Genomic DNA, 18,537 nt, shown 5'->3' on the forward strand with positions numbered 1-18,537 from the left:
TTCTCATCATCATTTATGAAGTTGTCATTATTATCATCATCATCCTCTAACACATTTAGATTTAATTCACTGACATCAACATTATCAGGTTGCACATCATCCCTAATCAGAGAAGATGTGCTTCCAATGTCGGCACTGTACTATCTCAAGTCATCTATATTCTGTTCTCCTGAAAGAAATCCTCATCTGTTTCTATCTTAGAATGAACATGTATGTTATAGACACCCCTTGATGCAATCCTTTGTACAACATATTATTCACCTTTATATCTCATATCCTTTAGATATATTACCTACTTTGCCTGATTAGTGAGTATGAAGGATCGAATTGGTTCCATATTCTCACAAAGTTGACACTTGTGAAGTATGCATCTTTATAAATATCAGTTCTATTATTGCGATATCTCATCATTGATATTTAAATAGATAAACAAATTATTTTGACCCGTATCTTAACTGTATGATATCCGTTAGGATACCATAATATTCAATCTCATTATCTCCATCAGTTTCCAACATCAAAATTCTACTATTTTGAATCTGCCTCTGCATATCAAAATCCCCTGAATAAAATCTCATGCCATCAACAATACATGAGCTATAACATGAAACCCTAGGATTGAGGTGGCATGCCAAATCATATAGTTCTTGATTGCACCATCTTCTTTATTATGATACATTAATATCATCTGCAACAACATACGTATAAATTACAATAAACTATCTGTATACATTACATGTAATAAAAAGTTGAATAAAACTACTATAGTGCTTATACGTTGTCTGAACTAAGTTGTGAATTTTCTTCGATGTCGTCCTTGATATCTCTATTATTTTGTCGCAATAATATGTCTCTATGCTCCCTACAATAAATACATATTTATTATTTATTTTATCTCATGAAAAGTATATAATGTTAATTATGTAAAAGTACTTACTCCATATAATAATAAATTTCTTTACAATTATTTAGTACATAAAAATGCACCAAGTCGCATTTTCTATATCCATATATTTGTACTTTCTTCCATTAATGAGACGAACATTAATCTTGAAAACAGATAATGTAGATTCAATGTCGGCCTACTCCCTATCTACATTGCACTCTTCATGATTGAATCACGTTTCTATATCATCGAAGTGCATTAAACAGAATGTAAGACACTCTGTAAAAATATATGCTTCCATAATTGATCCTTTTGGATGTGCTTTATTTTGTACATATTGTTTCAATTTATACAAGAATCTACACATACAAAATGATAAAAATAATATAAAATATATGTAATTAGAATTGTAATGATTGTAAATTAAGTAAAAAATTAATTTTTTTATAATATTTTTATCGCTCAATAGGATATATCCATTGGTACTGAACTAGCCTGGTAAGCAAAGCCTCCCTTGGAAGGTAAACCACCAAATATACCATAATGTCGAAAAATAAGAATGAAAATTTTTTTGAGCTTACATAACATTAGGATAATATCTGATCGAAGTTTCTCAAGTATATCAACTTGGAGTTTTCGATAACATAATTCTGAAAAGAAAATATCCAATTCAATGTGTATTCTGTACCTTTAGGATGGAGAAGCCATGTATTACAACGGATATAAGATGCTGCATCATAATATGAGAGTCATGACTCTTCATATCCAAGATACTGTCATCTTTTAAGTTCACATGTCTTGAAATGTTGGAGGCAAAATTATCAAAAAATTTATAATTTTTAACCACTCATAAAATCTTCTTTTCTCATCTCTATGCAATGTATAACTTACAGTTGACATTAAGAATTTTCCACCATCACGGGCACCAAGTGCAACTTATATTGTAATCCCATTCTTTTCAGGTCTAGTCAAGAATTTAGATTATCCTATGTTTTTCCCTTGACATTAAGAAGTGTCCCAATAATATTATCATAAATATTCTTCTCAATGTACATAATATCCAAGTTATGATGATGTAGGAGATATTGCGAATAAGATAGTTTAAAAAATATACTCCACTTCATCTAGTTCAACTCTGATTCATTACACTTGCTTGTAACTCGTAGAAATTTTGCCGAATTTGACACTGTCAATGGCTTCTAGTTGTGCCAATATGTCATCTCCACTCATCACATAAGATGGCCCATGTATCTCTGACTTTCTATGGAAGCATCGATTTTGATGGGTTTCCAAGAATGATTAGATGGTAAAAACCGACGATGACACATATAGGTAATTTTTCTTTCATACTTCAGCCTAACGGAACAGCTATCACCATTGCAAATTGGACATGCCAAATATCCTTTTATACTCCATTCAAATAGGTTGCCATATATCAAAAAATTATTAATTATCCACATTATCATCGCATGCAATCAAAAAATTTTTTACTGATTGAATCATATGTTACAACATCAATCTCCCAAAGTTCTCTCAATTCATTGATTAAGGATCGCAGATAAATATCTATCTCATTATAGGAGCTGTAGGTCTAAGAATAAACAATGATAAAATTATAAATGACTCTTTCATATATTTTCATGGTGCAACATTGTACGCATTAGTATAACCGGCCACACACTGTAAGCATTGCTCATGGTTCTGATGAACACCTGAATTAAATCACTAGAGACACATAATTTTATTTAATTATGCTTTATTTATTAAAATTTGATGATCTTTAGTCTATTTTATAGGTAATTAAGAGTTTGAATTCATACAATTCAAATTGAACTCAAATCGGATCAGATTCGAATGAATTAGGTCACCAGCTCCCATTCCAGTGTGAATGCGACTTAAAGATCAAGGATCCAGAAGTAGCCTCTCCAATCAAAGGTCTAGATAAGAAAATATATGGAACCAAGTATGAACATGACTTAAATATCAAGGGTTTAGATTAAAAGATCACTCTTCATGAAAATCAAGTGTGAACATGACTTATTGATCAATGGAGGAGAAGCAAGATACTTGATCTAAGAGTCCTTATTCATGCTCCCACTTCTCTTTTCTTTCTTAACTCACATCTCTAAACCCTAAAAGATCACTCCCCACTCTATAAATAAGATCTCAAGGCCTCCTTCAAGGATCCATCAGCCTTCTCCACGCCAATAAGCCTTCCCCACATCCAAATCCCCATAGCCTTAAGTTCTATGCCACACCCTTCTTCACGCCAACCGTATCTTCCCAAATTTTTAGCCAGCCATAGGTACAATCTTTTTTCCTCAAACTCTACCATTCCAAACTCCATTAGTTCTTACAAACCATAAAATTATCATATCCAAAAGCTCTAAAAAGTCCTTCAAATCTTTCTCTCTTTCCAGCCCTATAGACTGCAGCCTAAAAATTTCAGCAACCCTCTTCCACCTTCCAACTCTTCCAAACCCACTTCCCTCAGTCTATTCTCCACCAAATCAACTCCTCTTACTCTTGAATATCTTTTTCAAGTTGAAGAAAAAATATCTAGAGTCCAGGATGTAGTTCGTGGTGAAGAATCTCCCGATGGCCAGCTAGACAACCACATCTCAAGAGATCTCTGTAATTTTATTTTGACAGTGCATTTTATTATAGATTTTATGTATTCTTCTTTAATATGCAATGAAGATTGATTTTATTTGTTTATATTTTCATATCTTTATTTTCTTTGCATAAGTCTTTAATCTAGAATAATCTATTATCTTTGGGATGACCTGTGATCTACGGATACAATTTCTTCTCTTGGGATAGATTATCTTTAGGTAAAGATCTCTCTTTTGCATCTAGATAATTTAGACTAGCCTATATCCTTAAGGGACGGAATGTGATCCAATGGATATGGACTGTGCTCTCTAAGATAGGCTATATCTTTATTATTTAGATACCCAAGCAAAAATATGTGAAAGAAAGATACTAGCTGTCAAACAAGAAATAGTTGAAACCCTGAGAATCCATCCTCATATTTGATCCAAACTTCCATCTCATTGCTAAAATCAAATTTTATTTACTTGCTTTAGTGCTCAATAGTCTTTTAATTAATCACATATCTATTTTTTTTAACTTAAGATTAAAATAACTTAAATATAACAACACGATCTCTGTGGATACAAACCTGACTCACTACTATCTACGTAGTTTTGAGTTAGTGATTTATTTTTGACGCCTACGACAGTGATCAATTTTGACATCGTTGCCAAAAATCGTTCTTTAGTTACGTTGAGTTATAAAAATCTATAAAAAAATAAAAAAATCTATTTACTGCTTTCTTTAATTTATTGCTTTCTTGGTTAATTAGTATACTTATTTTTATCCTTATTTTAATTACTTTATTTTTCAGCTTGTCTTTGATTCTCTTGTTCTATAAAAAAAAATCAAAAAAAAATCAAAAAAAAAATATATTTGCTATATTTGCTTTTTACCTTTTATTTGCTTTCTAACTTGCCTAGTTAATTTAGTCAAACTTATATTTTTACAAAATCAACCAAATCTTTACACTGATGCCTTATAATCTATTTAGAAAATTAGATATTTAATTACCAAACCTAAAAAGAGAAATAAATTAATTTAATCTTGATTAATCACAAATTTGGATACTTTTTTTTTTACATCACATAATTTCATAAAATATCTTAAGGGCAAAATCTTAAGCAATATAAGGGAAGATTTTATCACCCTTTCTTGGTCTACAAACCACCATCATGCATTTGCATTAACCCAAATTTTTAACCTAAAATCAATTAGATGTTGGCCCTAAGGACTCTTGAGCTCAATAGGACAAGGAATCATAAGAGTTGGATTGGATTAAGGTTAGTAAGTTTAATTGGTATCTAGAAAAGTGATTTAGAGATTACGTTCGAAGGAAGGTGGTTCATTAATTGATTCCGTTCGCTTACCTGATCAATTCAGTTGGTGTCTAAGAAAACAACGGACGACCCCCACCAACCTTACACTTATCTGACCAATTGAGTGGCTAGTCTGCTACTTGGAGTGCTTGAAGGTGATCTTGACAGTTAAAAGCTGTCTAAATCTAGGATAACTCGTAGCTAGGATTGATTGACACACTTGATTACTAACTAAAAATATTTAATTTAACTTAAATTCTTCACATCTACTTCTTAGATTTAGGACTCAATAAGCTCTTATCTTTAGAATTTCTTTCATCCTCTTCTTTTATTTATACCTAAAAATCCAAAAAAAATTATAAAAAAAATTGAAATTGCTTGTGTTTGCTTTAAGATATAAATTGTAGGTTTTATGCTCGAACGTCACTCATTGCAATCCAAGATTCAACTGTTAGATCCTGAAATCGAAAGAACCCTTAAAGCCAACAAACCCAAGAATATGGACCGAAACCAGGAGAATGATCCACCTAGGCAGTTGAAGGAGTATTTTACTCCTTTCACATATACCTACTCTCCTTGCATCCAGGTGCCTCCAGTTGAGGCAGTTCAATATAAAATCAAGTCAAGTGTCATCCAAATGCTCTCATCATTTTATGGACTTGCTAATAAGGACCCATACAGATATTTAGATGAATTTTTGGATATCTATTCAATGATTAGAATTCAAAATTTCTCCGACGATGCTCTTAGGTTGAAATTATTTTTTTTCTCACTGAAAGACAATCAAATATTGGCTGAACTCCTTAGATACAATCACAATTTCAACCTGGATCAACTGCAGAGGAAATTTCTTAAAAAATACTTTCCAGTTGAAAAAACTAATCAAATCAAAAAAGCCATAACTAGTTTTTCCCAATTGGATAGAGAGATATTTCATAAGACTTGGAAGAGATTAAAAGAACTGATTAGAAAATACCCTCACCATGTTGTAACCAAATAGCAACTGGTCCATTGCTTCTATGATGGCTTGTTAGAAAAGCACCGGCAAATGATTGATGCATCCTATGGTGGAACCTTCATGTTGAAAAATGAGCATGAAGCCTGGCAGCTGTTTGAAATTCTAAGTGAAAACTCATTGCACCACATGTCTGCTGCCAGAAAGACCCTCCCATGTCTGGACATAAATGGGGTGGGATTTATGAGATTGGTAGTTCAGTGGACATCCATAGTCGAATGAATGAATTATCTCAAATGATGAACCGAATACTGCAAATAATGCCATCAGAACTCCACCCACATCTATGATAGATGTTTGTTCAATATGTTCGAGTCTTTCTCATTCTTTATGATTGTCTTGCTGCATATTAATTTTCTAAGTTTATACATGAACAAGTCAATCAAGCGTAAACTCAAAATAATTTCAGATCAGAATACAACCCTTTCTCCAACACCTACTATCCGGATTGGAGAAACTATCTTAATTTCTCTTGGGCCCAACAACCTGCTGCAAAGCCCCCAGTATCCAGACCTAACTACACTGAGGGAGCTTATAAACTGGCTCCATACCCACAACTAGCACTAAATTCCCAATCTTCTTCAAAGCTGCCTTGAAAAGATTATGCAAGAACTACAGGTTTTACACTTCCACACACAGTCAATTGCAAAGCTAGAAGTCCAGATAGGCAACTAGCTACAGCCTTAAATAGGAGGGAGGAAAGCAAATTACCCGAGCAATCTATTAGTAATCCAAAGGGGCAGTACATGGTTGAGAGCTCCATTAGCCCAGAAATTTTTTTCGAACATGCCAAATCTATCATGACCTTAGAAGTGGGAGAACCATAAATCAGTCAAGATAACTCAAGAATCAGAATCTTTAAAATCGACTGAACCAAAGAAGAATAAATTAGCAGAGAGGGAAGAACCTGTTAAATCAGCACCTGTACCTAAGGCTCCATTCCCAGTGGTTTAGAATCTGCTCTACCTCTAGACAAAAAGGGCATCAAAATGAATGAAATGCTTGAACTATTCAAACAAGTCCAAATTAATCTACTCCTATTGATGCTATCAAATAAATCCCAACATACGTCAAGTTCCTCAAAGATCTATGCACTCAGAAGCAAAAAACCAAGGCATACACATAAAAGAAAGTCCACTTAACTGAACAAGCCAGCTCCATCTTTCAACAAATAACCCCACCCAAACTTAAGGATCCTAGTACCCCAATCATATCCTGTGTCATAGGAGACCTGACATTAAAAAAGCACTATTAGATTTGGGTGTGATGTTAACCTTCTCCCGAGCTCTATGTATGATCTATTTGGATTTAGAGAATTAAAGCCCATGACGGTAACCCTACAATTAGTAGATCGATCAGTCAAGGTGCCCCATGGAATGTTGAAAGATGTGTTAGTGAAAGTAGATGAATTTTATTTTTCTATAAATTTTCTAGTGCTAGATATGGAACCAAGCAGCAATCCCAGCCAAAATACCTATCATCCTAGGTAGACCCTTTCCAGCGACTGCCAATGCCTGCATAAACTATAGGACTGGGGTTATGGATGTGTCTTTCAGATACAAGAAGCTGAGATTGTATATTTTTAATGCAGCACAAGGACCACCCACTTTTGACTATGATGAGATCAATTTGTTAGAAAAAATTGTAGAGGATGGAACCCCTACCTTGCTCGACTCAGACCTTTTACAGGCATGCTTAGAACAGTTTAGAGTGGATGATTTTGATAATGATGAGTATAGCAGAGAAGTAAATGTACTTTTAGAGCCACCCAATTTTAGCACCACTCCCCCTTAGACTGTAAAGTGTGAACAACTTCTGACCCAATCGAGCCCTCTAGTACCATCCCTAGAAGCACCAACTATCCTAGAGTTAAAGCCCCTTTCTGACGCACTGAAGTATTCATTTCTCGGACCCAATGAGACTCTACCAGTAATCATTTCCTCTAACCTAAACATTGAACAAGAAGACCAACTTGTAGGTATGCCCAAAGAACACAAAGAGGCCATAGGGTGGACAATTACTGATTTGAAAGGCATTAATCCTTCTATTTACATGCATCACATTCATTACGAGGCTGAGGACAAACCATATAGGGATATGCAACATAGATTAAATCCAAACATATGGGAGGTTGTAAAAAAAGAGGTAATAAAATGATTGGATGCAGGTATTATCTACTCAATTTTTGATAGTAAATGGGTCAGCCCAACTCATGTGGTGCCAAAGAAGTTGGGCATCACTATGGTAGAAAATGAGAAAGGTGAATTGTTACCCACTCACACAACTACTGGCTGGCGAGTATGTGTGGACTATAGGTGACTCAATATCATAACTAGGAAAGATCACTTTTCACTATCTTTTATTGACCAAAGCCTAGAAAGGTTAGTGGGTTAGAGTTACTACTACTTTCTAGATGGTTATTCAGGATACAATCAGGTGCTTGTATTCCCAGAAGACCAAAAGAAAATCACCTTTATCTACCCCTATGGTACTTTTGCCTTTCAAAGAATGCCATTTGGACTGTGCAATGCACCGGTCACTTTTCAACAGCGCATTATGGCTATCTTTTCTGACATGATTGATAAGTTTCTTGAAGTTTTGTGGATGACTTCTCTATTTTGGCCCGACTTTTGATGACTGTCTCCAAAATTTAACTAAAGTACTTAAGAGATATGTGAGATAAATCTGATATTGAGCTGGAAAAAGAGCCATCTCATGGTTGCAAGGGAATCATGCTCGGATACATTGTATCTAAGTGGGAGATCGAAGTAGATAAAGCAAAACTTGAAGTAATCTTGAATCTGCCACCTCCAACCTCGATTAAATAAGTATAATCCTTTCTGGACATGTGGGATTTTATAGATGCTTCATTAAGGCTTTAGCAAAATTTCATATCTTTGTGTAATCTTCTGGCTAAAGAAAACTCCTTTGATTTTAATAAAGACTGTCTAGATGCCTTTAATACATTGAAAACAACATTGACCACTGCACCAATTATCAAACCACTGATTGGACCCTACCATTCAAAATTATATGTGATGCTTTCAATTATACAGTAGGGGCAGTTTTAGGACAGAAATTCAATAAGGAACCTTATGTAATCTACTATATAAGCAAAACTCTCTCTGATGCTCAATTGAACTACACCACAACTAAGAAAGAATTGCTTGCAATCGTGTTTGCCAAAGATAAATTTAGGTCAGATCTTCTGGGCTCTAAGGTCTTAGTTTACTCTGATCATGCAGTATTAAAATATTTGCTATCTAAGAAAGATACAAAGCCAAGGCTGATTAGACAGATCCTTTTGTTGCAAGAATTTGATCTAAAAATTTTAGATAAAAAAGATTCCCAAAATGTGATAGCTGATCATATCTCAGGATCTTGATAGAACACAACAATGAAACCACTAGAGATAGGTTCCCTGATGAACAACTCTTCTTAGCATCTTTGAAAAATATTTTATGGTTTGCACATATAGTTAACTACTTGACGATAGGACAAGTCCCATCCTACTGAACCCAGCAAGATAAAAATAAATTCTTTGCCCAAGTAAAATATTATTTTTGGAAAGAACCCGAGTTGTTCAAAATTTATCCTGATCAAATTATCTGACGATGTGTCCTGAGTGTGAATTTTAAAGTATCCTAAATTTTTGCCACTCATCAGCTTGTGGGAGATATTATAGTGGAAGAAAAACTGTAACAAAAGTACTGCAGAGTGAATTTTACTGGCCAACACTTTTTAAGGATGCCCATAATTTCTGCTATAACTGTCTGAGATGTCAACAAATAGAGAGTATTTCGAAGAAAGATATGATGCCCCTATCCCTGATTTTAGTAGTTGAAATTTTTGATGTTTAGGGGATTGATTTTATGGGTCCTTTTTCTTCCTCTTCTGGATATGAGTACATATTGGTGCTAGTGGATTATATTTCGAAGTGGATAGAAGCCATGACAACATGAACCAATGATCATAAAATGATAATAAAATTTATTCAAAGAATATTATAAGTTGGTTCGGTTGTCCTAGAGCCATAATCAGTGATGGGGGAACGTATTTCACGAACAGGCAATTCGAGGCTTTAATGAAGAAATATGGAATCACATATGGGATTTCCAATCCATATCACCCCCAGACCAGTGGACAGATGGAAATCTCCAATAAGAAGATTAAAAAGATCTTAGAGAAAATGGTTAGATCCGATCGAAAAAATTAGTTTGAGAGATTAGATGATGCACTGTGGGCCTACCGTACTGCTTACAAGACCCCTATAAGAATGTCTCCTTATCGGCTTGTTTTTGAAAAATCTTATCATCAACCAGTAGAATTAGAACACCCACATACTGGACAACAAGAAAATTTAACTTTGATATGAAAAATGCGAGATCAAAAAGGAGACTTCAATTGAATGAATTAGAGGAACTACATAATGAGGCATACGAAAGTGCTAAAATCTATAAGGCTCGAATTAAAGCTTACCATGACAAATTCATTGCAAGAAAAACATTCAAACCAAATCAAATGGTATGGCTCTTTAATTCAAGGTTGAGACTTTTTTTGGTAAACTTCGCTCGCGTTGGATGGACCATTCATTGTGACCCAAGTTTTTTCCTACGGAGCCATAGAACTTAAAATTCTAAAGCAGAGAAATATTTTTAAAGTTAATGGGATTGATTTTATGGGTCCTTTTTCTTCCTCTTCTGGATATGAGTACATATTGGTGCCAGTGGATTATATTTCGAAGTGGATAGAAGCCATGACAACATGAACCAATGATCATAAAATGATAATAAAATTTATTCAAAGAAATATTATAAGTTGGTTCGGTTGTCCTAGAGCCATAATCAGTGATGGGGGAACGTATTTCACGAACAGGCAATTCGAGGCTTTAATGAAGAAATATGGAATCACATATGGGATTTTCAATCCATATCACCCCCAGACCAGTGGACAGATGGAAATCTCCAATAAGAAGATTAAAAAGATCTTAGAGAAAATGGTTAGATCCGATCGAAAAAATTGGTTTGAGAGATTAGATGATGCACTGTGGGCCTACCGTACTGCTTACAAGACCCCTATAAGAATGTCTCCTTATCGGCTTGTTTTTGAAAAATCTTATCATCAACCAGTAGAATTAGAACACCCACATACTGGACAACAAGAAAATTTAACTTTGATATGAAAAATGCGAGATCAAAAAGGAGACTTCAATTGAATGAATTAGAGGAACTACATAATGAGGCATACGAAAGTGCTAAAATCTATAAGGCTCGAATTAAAGCTTACCATGACAAATTCATTGCAAGAAAAACATTCAAACCAAATCAAATGGTATGGCTCTTTAATTCAAGGTTGAGACTTTTTTTGGTAAACTTCGCTCGCGTTGGATGGACCATTCATTGTGACCCAAGTTTTTTCCTACGAGCCATAGAACTTAAAATTCTAAAGCAGAGAAATATTTTTAAAGTTAATGGGTAGAGACTGAAGCATTATATGGATGGCATAAGGGATGGAGAGCAAATTGAAGCTGTGGACCTAGTTGAACCGATCTATGAACCATCATAAACTTTGGCTTGGTCTGACTGAAGACTTTAAACTTAGCACTTGTTGAAGATAATCCAGTATTTTATTTTATTTATCTAATTTTTTTATTTTGTAGGAATCTAATAAGGATGATTAGCCAAGGTGGGGGAGAGCCCAACATCAACATCCAACGAGGACCCATGGGGACACATGAAAGAACTTGCAAATAACAGCAAATCAGATGGTATCCATCCTTTTGCATTTTTTTAAAGTTTTTCTCTTCTTCCATTAGAGACAATGAAAATTAAGTTGGAGGGGAGAATAACTAATAGTAGTTTGATTGAGTCCTCAAGTATGATCAAAAATAATTAGCTTTATATATCCAAACTTTATTTTGAATAGAAGTTAATTAGGCACCCTAATCAATGATTGATCAATGGTTTAGATAATTTTAGAGATACTAAGGGATAAATTATTAAGAAAATCTAATGAATGGTAGGGTTAGACCAGACCAAATTATGGAGTATTCTAAAATTCTCTTCTTATCCTTCTCAATAAAGAATCTACATCATATGGTTGGTGGAAAGATCGAGGCATGTAAAAGTTTCTTTAGTATTTACAAAATAAAAATCCATCTTAATTAAAAAGATTTTTAGCATTTCTCACTGAGTCATCCGACCTCTTCTCCTAAACAACGTTGTTGTTCATGTCAAAAGATAAGAATATGAAAAAATCTCTTATAGAGTCAGTCTTAACTCATAGTCTTTTTGACTTAAGTCAGTAAGTCTGAAGAATGTTCTACATCTAATGTCCTAAAGCCAACTGGTTTGGAATGGTTGGAAGTCATTGGCCTAAAGCTTACTACAAGAGTCAATTAGAAAGCTTAAGGAGTTAGGACATTGCACTGTCTGTACATGTAAATATTTAAAAAAAAATAGTAGATAATAAGGAGACTAAATTACAAGAAGAAAATAAATCCAGCTCACATCAAGTTAGAAAATTTAAAGAGTAAAGTGAGGAGTTGGTGAAAGAAGACCTCCAATAATTTTTATTACTAACACTTAACCACTAATTGGATCAAATTAATAATCTGATGAAGTACCTCATCAATAATCTGACTGGGTATCAGCTATCTTTAAAAATATCTAACCTAACTTTTAATTCAAAATCGAGTCGGTACCTATTACTAATTTTTTTATTTTACTCGAGGATGAGTAAAGTTCAAGTTGGGGGCTATGATGAATATTTAAATTAAATTACTAGAAACATATAATTTTATTTAATTACTTTTTATTTATTAAAATTTGATATTTTTTAGTCTATTTTATAGATAATTAGAGTTTGGGTTCATATGATTCAAATTAGACTCAAATTGAATCAGATTCGAGTGAATTAGGCAACTAGCTCTTATTCCAGTGGAAACACGACTTAAAGATCAAGGGATAAAAAGTAACCTCTCCAATCAAAGGCCCATATTAGAAGATATATGAAATCAAGTGTGAACATGACTTAAATATCAAAAGTTTAGATTAAAAGATCACTCTTCATGAAGATCAAATATAAACACGACTTATTGATCAACGGAGGAGAAGCAAGATGCTTGATCTAAGGATCCTTATTCATGCTTCCACCTTTCTTTTTTTCTTAACTCACATCTCTAAATCCTAAAAGACCACTCCCCACTCTAAAATATGACCTCAAGGTCTCCTTTAAGGTTCCATCAACCTTCTCCATGCTAATAAGCTTTCCCCATATCCAAATCCCCATAGCCTTAGGTTCCACCCATAGCCCTCTTCATGCCAACCCTATCTTTTCAAATTTTTAGCTAGCCATAGGTATAACCTTTTTTTCTCAAACTCTGCCATCCCAAACCTCCATTAGTCCCCTACAAAATACAAAAATCTCATATCCAAAAATCTCCAAAAAGTCTTTCAAATTTTTCTCTCTTTCCAGCCCTACAAACTGTAGCATAAAAATTTCAGCAACCCTCTTCCACCTTCCAACTTCTTCCAAACCCACTTCTCTCAACCTATTCTCCACCAAATCTCCTCCTTTTATTGTTGAAGGTCTTCTCCAAGTCTAAGAAAAAAAATCTCTAGAGTTTAGGATGCAAATCATGGTAAAGAATCTCCCGATGGCCAGCTAGACAACTGCATCTCAGGAGATATTTGTAATTTTATTTTGACAGTGTATTTTATTGTGAGATTTTATGTATTCTTCTTTATATGCAATGAAGATTGATTTTATTTGCTTACATTTTTATATCTTTATTTTTTTGAGTAAGTCTTTAATCTAGAATAATTATTATCTTTGGGATGACCTGTGATCTATGGATACAGTTCGTGCTCTTGATTATCTTTAGGTAAAGATCTCTTCTTTGTATCTAGATAATCTAGACTAGCTTATAACTTTAAGAGATGGATCGTGATCTAATTTATACGAGCCATATTTTTGAGATAGGTTATATCTTCATTATTTAGATATCTAAGCAAAAGTATATGAAAGAAGGATACCAACTGTCAAACAAGGAACAGTTGAAATTCTGAGAATCCATCCTCATATTTGATCGAACTTCTATCTTATCGCTGAAATCAAATTTTATTTATTTGCTTTTGTGCTTAATAGTCTTTTAATTAATTACATAGCTATTTCTTTTCAATTTAAGATTAAAATAACTTAAACGTAGCAATATGATCTCTGTGGATACGAACCTAACTCACTACTATCTACATAGTTTTGAGTTAGTAATTTATTTTTGATGCCTATGACAGTGATCAGTTCTGAATAGATTGAAACCATCAGATACTAGGCCAAAATGAATATTGTGTGGGTCACTAGCAAAATGAGGATATTGTTTGTTAAATTTTCTCCAAACTATAGAGTCAGCTGGATGACTAATGATGCTTTCCTCAGGAATTCTTATCTCATGATGCCATCTCATCACCTGATGGTCCTCGATGATTGATAAAGTTTCTGAAATCTTGGTGTTAATGAAAAATATCTCAAAATCTTATGAGGTCACTTCTTACCTCTTTCAGAATCTTCAGCATACCTTGACTCACCACATTCTGGGCAACAATCCAAGTATTGATGCTCTTTATAAAATAATGCACCATCATTCTTGCATGCATGTATTGGTGTATAATCAAGTCTAAGTTCACGCATATATTTTTTTGCCTCTGAATATGATTTTGAAAGTTTTTAACCATCTGATAATGCTTCCTTGATTAAGTTCAATATATATTCAAAGGATTTTGACTTCAGTCAAACATAGTTTTACTGTGGAGAAGTTTTATCAAATACTCAAGCTTCGAGAACTTCTTATAATTTGGATACAATGGCTCTTTGGCATCTCTCATGAGTTTTTCAAAATATCCATCATTTGTATTATCCATACTGTCAGGAGAGTTGTCATGAGTGTTTTCATCAGGTACAAAATTATCCCCATATTGGATAGCATATGCCCCTTCATATAAATCATGTAACATATCATTGATGCTAATTGATCCAGATAGTTGATCTACATGTTGGTCTCTTATGTTAGTAGATCTACATTCCCTATGTAAATTCAAAATAGTGTACTTTGGATCCATACCCCAATTCAACAAGTGCTCCAATACTGCATCTGTAGGCTGGAAGTAATTGTGGTGACATCTCCGACAAGGATATTTGATTTTATTGGGATCATCAACTCTCTCTCATGCAAATCTTATAAAATTCTTAACACCTTATCAGTATTCAAGTAAGATGATAGAGTGAGCATTCATCCAACTCTTATCGATATTTTTCATCTATCCACAAAAAATGTTCATCATTAAAGTATGTGTCATAAAAAAAATTTTAAAAATACATAATCCTATCCATATCAACTCATTACTAACAGGTGTGGCCCTATCCCTTTCAAAAAAGCAATAATCTTATTATTGTTATTAGTCAATATTTTGTTCCATTATTGTAAAATTTTGATAGCATCTTCTCATGGTTCTCTAAGTATACGATATGAATACGATGCCCATGCATCCTATCCAATATATATCTGAAGAATGAAGAGAGATAACTGCTGAATACCACATAACGAAATAAAATATCAACTATAACAATAATAAGATTAAAGCTTTTTCAAAATGCTAGAAAATAGAGCATCTAAGAGTCGATTTCGATCGAGATCGACTCTTGAATGAAAATCTACGGCTCAATGTAATTTAACTACCATCTCTAAACATATATTCAGGGATGGATTCTTAATTTATCAAAAAAAGATAACTCTGCATTGAAATTCTATAAAAATTTTGATAATTTTTTTTTAAAATATAGATATTTTTTATATTAAATTATAACAAGCAAAAGCATGCAATGTGCATTGTGCCAATGGAACAATTAAATTAAATGTTTTGAAGGACTATAATCAAATTATAAACTTCAATAGGGACTAAACAATAACACAAAAAATTTTATACAATAAATTTCATAACAAGACTAAACTATAAATAATTGAGAACTGAGATCAAATATTACAATCTACAGGGTCTAAAATGCAAAAGTACCATATAACCCAAAACCCACCCTCCTTCCCAAAATTAGGTCCGATGGCTGGTAGGAGACCGACCACCATCCTCTCTGTGGCCATTTGAGTCAGTTGTTGGCCCCAATCCACCACCCATGAAGGAGGAGGGCACACGGCATGAAGGAGGAGCTGGTGGCCTTTTTTATCTTTATTGGTTCTTGTTCAGAGAAAAGGGGGGAAGCCGTGGGTCGCCACCTCTTTCCCAGATCGCCACCACCTCTCTGGACGGTGGCCGGAGAAGGGAGGAGCAGAACATGACGGCGGGAAGGACCGTCGGTTGGCATCCACCATCTGCGATCGCATCCCTGGTCGGCGTCCTCCATTTGTGGAGTCAAAAAAAAAAGAGAAAGGACTCCCTCATCCACCATCGCACCCTCCTCCGACATCCACCATCCGCGACTGCATTCCCCACGGTCGGTCCCCCCTCTAGTTCAATCTATGTGGGAAAAGGTCTTACCTTTGAAGCAGAGCAGACCAATGGTGGCCGGCACGTGGTGTGGAGGCGGAGCAAAGCAGCAGTCAGCAGTGGGGGCGGTGGCGGTGAGGATTGATGGTGAGAGAGGGAGAGAGAGTGTGTGAGAGAGCCGAGGGAGAGGGGTTTCGATGGGAGAGAGGGAAAGCACAGGTGGAAGATGGGTTCGGTGGGGAAAGGAGGAAGAAATAGGAGGTGGGAAGGATTCAACGGGAGTGGGTTCGGCAGGAGACGAAAATGGATGAGGGGGAAAAAGGGTTTTGACAATGCTGATCTAGCGTCGCTATTTTTTTTTTTCAAATTATTTATCGATACAAAATTTACATAAATAAAAAAAATAATTACCTACGTAAAAGTTTTGCATCGGCAAATACCATTTTTACCTACGCAACATTTACATAAATAAATAATTTTTTTTTATTTTTTTATAAACTATTTATCGATGCTAAATTTGCGTAGGTAAATAATCTCTTTACCTACACAAATTTAGCATCGATAAATATTTTTTTATAAACTATTTGCGATATAAATTTGCGTAGGTAAATAATCTCTTTACCTACGCAAATTTAGCATCAGCAAATATTTAACTATTTACCGATGCTAACATACGGAGATAAAGAGATCATTTACCTACACAAGTATAGAGCGTCGGTACTTCGGCTCTTTACCTATGCAAAAATTATATCGATAAATATTTTTATTTTTTATTTTTTTTATTCTCATAAAATATTTACTTTCTTCAACCTAACACAGTAGTGGGGGGATATACAGACTATCTCAAGCAACTTGAGTGAGGGAGAGGGACATGGTGTAGAGCTAGGTAAAGCAAAGTAGTAGGAGAGGAGAGGTGGCAGTGACAGCAGTGGGGATACAAAGATTGTCTCGAGTAGGCTAATTTTTTTTATTTTTTTTGAATATGATATAATTATAAATTTAAAAGTCATCTTCACCATTCATTATCTAAATAATTATCATTAAAGTATCGTCACAAAAGATCACCTCGATCCGATAGCCCTAGCTATGTTGATTAATAAAATTTGATTTCGATGGTCACAAATGACTGCATAATGATCTGATAGATAGAGATCACCGATAGATCTAAAAATTTATAATGATGATCTTGATGATATTTGTAACACACTATCAAAATTTTACTTCAATCGAATATTATTATCATGATCCATTTCGCATGAAATGATTTTGACCGTTAAATAAAAAATAAATGATTAACAGGTCAAACAGCATCTGATAAAGATGATTTTTTAGATAAATAATCTTTGTTATTACTTTAATTATTTATGTGGTGATGATCATAAAATTCAAATCGTGTATATATGAACCATCATATTAAATAGATCTTACAAAAGCATAAGTATATTTACTTAAGGACTTTAAGAATGAGTATCAAAAGATATAGTTTTGGATTGTTCATATATGTGCAGTTTGAATTTTACGATCACTATTATACAAATGATCAAAGTAGTAACAAAGATTATTTATGTAAAAAAACTTATAATCGGATGCTGTTTGGGCTTTTGATCACTCTTTTTTATTTATCGATCGAAATTATCTCGTGCTAAATTGACAATGATAATGATGTCTGATTGAAGTAAAATTTTGATAGTATACTATAAATATCATTGAGATGATTATGATAAATTTTTAAAACTATTGGTGGTCTCTATCTATCAGATCATCATACGATCATTTGTAACCATCGAAATTGAATTTTATTGATCGATATAGCTAGGACTACCAGATCGAGCTAGTCTTTTGTGACGATACTCTAACAATAATTATTTAAATAATAAAAGATAAAGATAGATTTTAAATTTTAAAATTATATCGATAAATTATTTAGATAATAGTAAATTATTTATAAAAAATAAAAAAATTAATAAAAAATATTTATCGATGTTAAATTAGCATAGATAATGAGGTTAATTACCTACATAAGATAAAAACGTAGACAAATAAGTATAATGCCTATGTAACTTTAGCATCCAAAAATAATTTATCAAAATAAAAAATTAATAAAAAAGAAAACAATTTGCTGACACTAAATTTGCATAGGCAATGATATCAATTACGTACGTTAGTCAGAAGCATGGATAATTTGTTTATTATCTATAAAAATTTAGCATCGATAAATGGTTTTCTAAA

At 33.7% G+C, this 18,537-nt stretch overlaps 1 non-coding gene across 1 annotated transcript; it reads right to left on the minus strand.

Annotated features, from left to right (window-relative positions):
- Positions 1 to 5,683: 5,683 nt before the first annotated feature.
- Positions 5,684 to 5,790, minus strand: LOC114912843 (small nucleolar RNA R71). Its single transcript, XR_003798769.2, has one exon. It is a non-coding gene; the product is annotated as a small nucleolar RNA R71 (small nucleolar RNA).
- Positions 5,791 to 18,537: the final 12,747 nt, after the last annotated feature.

Source organism: Elaeis guineensis, chromosome 3 (assembly GCF_000442705.2).
Source record: "Elaeis guineensis isolate ETL-2024a chromosome 3, EG11, whole genome shotgun sequence".
Taxonomy (NCBI): Eukaryota; Viridiplantae; Streptophyta; class Magnoliopsida; order Arecales; family Arecaceae; genus Elaeis; species Elaeis guineensis.